We start from the raw sequence: 5,690 nt of genomic DNA, 5'->3' as shown, positions 1-5,690 counted from the left end.
ACATTAAGTCCTTAATTCGTTAAGTTATCCATTCCAACTTTCAAGAGGGTTTCATACATCAAAATCAACCAATGCATGTCTTGAACTTGATTATGTCAAAATGGTGAAAATGAGATCCAAATCTCATTCATGGGACCAAAATCAACCAAACCATAGATCTAGCACACCAAACCTCAAAAGAACCTCACAGATCCATAATGTTAACAAATTTATGGAACCAACAACTTAAACCACCTCCAATATGAAGAAAAAGGCATAAAAGTCTAGATCTTAGAAGAATAACACATAAAGGTTAGAAATTTAGGACTTACCATGGTCAAGGCATGATCTTTAAGGTGATGAGGGAACTTGCTTGCTAGATCTAAGACTAAGATCATCTTTTTCTTCTTCAAAGAATAAAAATCTTCATAAATGGATGGAAGAGGAGATGGGAGGCTCAAAATGGTGGAAGGGGGGCTAGGGTTTCTATCAAGATGATCTAGATATAATGGAAGCTCATGAAATGCCCCAAAAACACAGAACCAACCCTTATATATATTGAAAACCCTAGAAACTCGTGAGCGTGGGATGCACATTTCTCACGTCATGAGATCCTAATACTCATGTTGTGAGCACAGTGTAAATAAGCATTTCCATTTAATCGCTACTCACGTCGTGTGCTCCAACTGCTCACGTCGTGAGCTCAGTTTTTCCCTAAATCTTTCCCAACTTCTAATAGTCACAACTTCTTCATTTCAATTCCGATTTTGACGATCTTTATATCAACAAAGAGGTAATGAGAAGCTCTACACATCTAACAACTCCCCCTTTTAATAAAATGTTCCGAACTAAAATCCAAAATTTATAAATACCCGAACCGTGAATTTACCGATATACCCTTGGGCTCCAAAGCACAAACCGAACTCCTAGATCATCTTAACTACATTACCAACAATCAAAGGGGGCCTAGGTCCCTTTATCAAAGTCCCTAAGCCTTATGATAACTGGTCCTCGGGTCACAACCCCGAATTATGAAATGATTGGGAACAAGGTGTTAGAAATATCTTCTACTTTTGTGTGTGTGTCGATTGGAAAGCAAAAAAAAGAAACTAATTCCTTGTTTGTTTTTGTGTGCTTTGTTGATCAAGCCAAGAGAAGAAAAGAAGAGTCACATTCGACTTGGAGAGGAAGAAAGAAAACTGAGCCGGGCAAGGAGGAGAAGAGAGGAGAATTACCATTGTCGACCCTAGAAGGTGTAGGAGGCTGATTTTTTTGGAAAACTATTGATAAAGTTCTCTTCTAATCCCTTTTATTATGTTAATATATCAAGTTCCTTGTCAATTGAAGATTGTTGTTGTCAATTCTCTTCGTAATTGATGATCATAATTTCATCTTCTTCTTACTAGAAACCTATTAAAGTTAATATGGTTTAATTTCACTTTTATTGGATGTTTATGACCGCTCAATTGTTCTCAAAATTTCTTTATGAGCACCTTCAATAATTTTATTGGTCAGATTCATGTTTTGATCAAAATTTTGGGGTTACAATCTCTCGTATTGACTTCTAAAATTTATGTTAACTCCCACCATGAATCAAGTGGGTATTTTTTTATGATGAAATCATGATTTGAGTCACCCATAAGCCTACAAAAAAAATATCTCAAAGTCCTTCGATGAGACTTGGTGGTGGTAGAAATCCAAATTCTTATTTTTGCAACTACTTCAACAATGTATTTTGTTTTTCCATCAAATGCTATGTACTTTGAATCATAGGTTGTGGTTGGAATTGTTATTTTTATTTATTGACCTATTAATTATGTTGTGAAGTTAGTTTTTATCTTTATGGATGTTTTTATGACTTTATGGGTTAAGTTGTCAAAAAAAGCTTAAAGACTCAAAGCTGGAAATTGTAAGAAATTGACAAATCTGCCCCTAGATTGGAAAACTTATAGAAAAATCACCAAGAGTCGGATTAATGAGACATAAATTCTCAAAGTTTCACTTTGTGTCTAGTTTGTCTATGAAGTTTTATAGATCCTGTTGTTGCCTCCAACTTAGGTGAAAATCGCCTTTTTCTCCAGCTGGTTAGAATATAGATGCATTGATTGACAATTTTATAAAAATCATTGAAAATTGTAGAAAAATTGTTTGGACCTTTAAAAGTACTTTATGAAAAAGCTACAAGTTGGAACTTATGTAATATGAAATAAAAATAAAAATATTACAGGTCCCATGGGCGCTAAAACAACTCTAAACAGGTGGCTGTTTTGGGTCTAAAATAGGGAACATTGTTTGATAATTGATTTATGTGTTTAGGTCATGGATTTGTCATCTCTGTCATTGTAGAACTCTAATAACATTTTATTTGTATTATAATAGGGGAAATGTAACTTCTAGTTCCTGGTATGTATTTTAATAAGAATTATTCATTTTTGCAAAGGGACTCGACGAGTTGGAGGCCCCAAACTCGTCGAGTAGAAATGGATTTTGAGAAGCCTCAACTCAACGAGTAGGGCTTCCAGAGTGAAACCCTAATTTGTAGGGTTTGCACCCTATTTAAGGACTTTAACACTTCATTTTGGCCTCCCTCATCGCCTCCTTTAGTCCAACAAAACCCTAATTCGTGATCTTGAGTATTGTGAGTGTGTGTGAGTGAAAAAGGAGTGATTCTTTTGTATTTCCTTGAAGAAGTGGAAGCTAGGAGTGCTTGATTGAAGGAAGAAGCCTTGGATCCAAAGATTTTGTTGTCAAAGCAGCCTTATTGAGGTATAAAGTCTATACCTTGTCTATTCATTTACTAGATCTCTTCATGGAGTGATTTATGGCTTTAAGGAGCCTATATTGAGACCATTTATGGATGAAAGCATGTTTTGGAGTCGTGACTTCAGATCCAGAGCCTTTGAGGGACTCCATGGCATAAAGGTGCCACCTTTATGGCCATGGGAGTCCCATGTAACTTGTGAACCACTTTTTAAGGCCTTTTAACCTAAATACCTCATGCATGGATGAAAAATTAGTAACTTTACATGATATATCAATTCTAGGGACTAGATATATGGATTTGATGCATTAAGCCCAACAGAAAGTGACTTAATAAATTTAGACTATGGGGGAATCGACAAGTTGTTCATGCAACTCGATGAGTTGGGTCGTCGCCCCCAACCTTTTCTGTTACTGAGCAAACTCATTGAGTCTAGAAGATAACTTAGTGAGTTGGCCATGTTTTTGGGGTTTTGGAGATTGGAGGACTCGACGAGTTGAAACGAAAGGTCCCGATTCTGTCATAAGGAAGAACTCGATGAGTTGGATCGTGAATTTGAGGTTCTCTGATTTAAGGAACTCGGGAAGTTGATGGACCAACTCGATGGGTTGAGTTAACCAGATGTTGACTTTGACCAGATGTTGACTATAACCAGGGTGTTGACCTTGACTTTGACTTTGACCTATGTTGACCTTTAAAAGGGTATGAGAATGAAATGGTAATTAGTAGAGATGTTTATGTGTAGGAGTATGAGATAGATTGATTTCAGAGCCGGAGCCTTTGCAGTTATTTCCAGATATTGAGGTGAGTTACCTTCTAGTAGAAGTGGGTCGAAGGCACCAATGTCGACCCACTAGTAGATGAATATAGTTAAGATAATTGTCTGTGTGATAATTGGTATGCCACTATCTGTTATGAGTTATGTGCTAGTATGATATGTTATTATGTGATAGTGATAGAAGGGGTAGGATAGACCTCAATATCAGTTGTAAGGTATGACAGGGTAGGTCGGGCACCGAGATATGCCTGACAGTATGTTATGCCATGTTATTATGTGGTAGTGGCAGGGGTGAAATAGTCCCCGTAACCGGTTGAAATAAACCGGAGGGTAGGTCGAGCACCCGGATATGCCTGGCAGGGTAGGTCGAGCACCCATATATGCTTGAGAGGGGTAGGTCGGGTACCCCCAGTATGCCTAAAAAGGGTAGGTTGAGCACCCAGATATGCTCAACAGAGTAGGTCGGGCACCCATATATGCATAGCAGTATGTTTATTGTATGGTATATGGTATGATAGGGGAACTCACTAAGCTTTATGCTTACATTTTTCAGTTTTGGTTTCAAGTACTTCCTCATCGAAGGGAAAGGAACCGACATGATCGCAACGCAACACACCACATTTTCCGCACCAGAGATCTATGAGATTTATACTTTGATATGATTTTTTTATGATATGATTTGACTATGGATACATTGGTTTTGATTTGTATTATCACTATGAGGTTGTTAGGCAAATAGTTTTATATTTTTTTAATTTAAGAATGAAATTTTTTGTCTGTATTTTTCGGATGTTACAGGATAGGGTGATACTTCAACACTTACAAGACTTGTGTGAGGTGGTCACATCTTTTGAAAATGTGAGTTAATTTTGTGTAAATATAAAGTATATTGTTAGGAGTATCACATATCTTAGATGTAATGCGAAGAACCTAGTTATCTAGGATGTATGTTCCCTTTTGATGATTGAGTATTGTGCCATGATAGGTGAAATACTTTATTTGTAACTGTATATAGGATGTTGCATGCTAGACTCCTCTTTTTTTGATGTGAGATGTGAGCTAAGGTCATGCTAGATTGAGTGTTGTGCATGAACATTATGTATTGTGAGCATGTCAGTACTTTTTAGGAAAATATTTGTTTAAAATGTTTTAGGACAAGCATGCTAGTGTTGAAACATGATTATAGAAGTGTTGTGAATGAAAATGGTGTGTGATGTAAAATGTAATGACAACATAAAATTACATGTTTGCATGCAATGAACCCTTAAAGAGGTAATTTGTTAATAAAAGAAAATTCATATATTTACATGATTACTTAAGAGGTTAAAAGTGTAACTCCTTAGTTAATTAATTAATTATTAAATTAAACAGGGGAATATACTAGCGGGGCAAAACCTAGTAGCCTAGTCATAGGTAAATACCCTATCCGGATTATTGTAGGGACTCGATGGATCAAACGACACCTAGGGTGAAAGAGCTTAATCCAAAGCGACGTTAGATGAATTTTCTAGGAGATCATTCGAGACATGGTCCGAAAGGTGTGCAAACTATAGTGATGTTGGTCTAGAGTGGGACCAACGAACACATCACATGGGATTGGGAGGTATAATGCAGTGGAGTTGGCATCGTTTGTACCAGTCGTTAATGACAACGTACATATATAAATTTGCAACGTCAGATTGGCGAACACAGCGCACAGAGGGAAATGATTATGGGTGACAGTAGCGCCTCACCTAGTGTATTGGGTCGTACCGGTCACGTTAGTAGCGAATGAGGTATTTTCCTTGGGGGTTTGCAGTGAACAAATAAACCCTAACTACGAGGTATTACTTTAATAATTATAGTGATGGTGAGTGGTGAGTAATTATTAATATAAAGCAGAGAAATAAATTAATATATATTAATATTTAAGCGGCGAACGGATAAAATAAAATTTGTCACAGTGGGGTTAAGGAGAGTAACTAATAAAAGAATCTCTAAAAGTAGAACTAAATTAAATTGAGCTAAACCTGTGTTTCATATGCGGTGTGATGTTATTATGTCTTGCTTGTGAGTCTTTGATTGTGTGCGGATGTTTTGTGTGAATTCATCTATGAAATGGGATTTCTTTTAACACTGTATTCTAATTGACTCACTTAGCTTATGCTAACACTTGTTCTTTGCTTGTTGGTT

The sequence above is a fragment of the Lactuca saligna genome, chromosome 9 (genome assembly GCF_052625555.1).
Source record: "Lactuca saligna cultivar CGN05327 chromosome 9, ASM5262555v1, whole genome shotgun sequence".
In the NCBI taxonomy this organism is placed as follows: domain Eukaryota; kingdom Viridiplantae; phylum Streptophyta; class Magnoliopsida; order Asterales; family Asteraceae; genus Lactuca; species Lactuca saligna.
Note: the sequence above shows the minus strand (reverse complement) of the source record.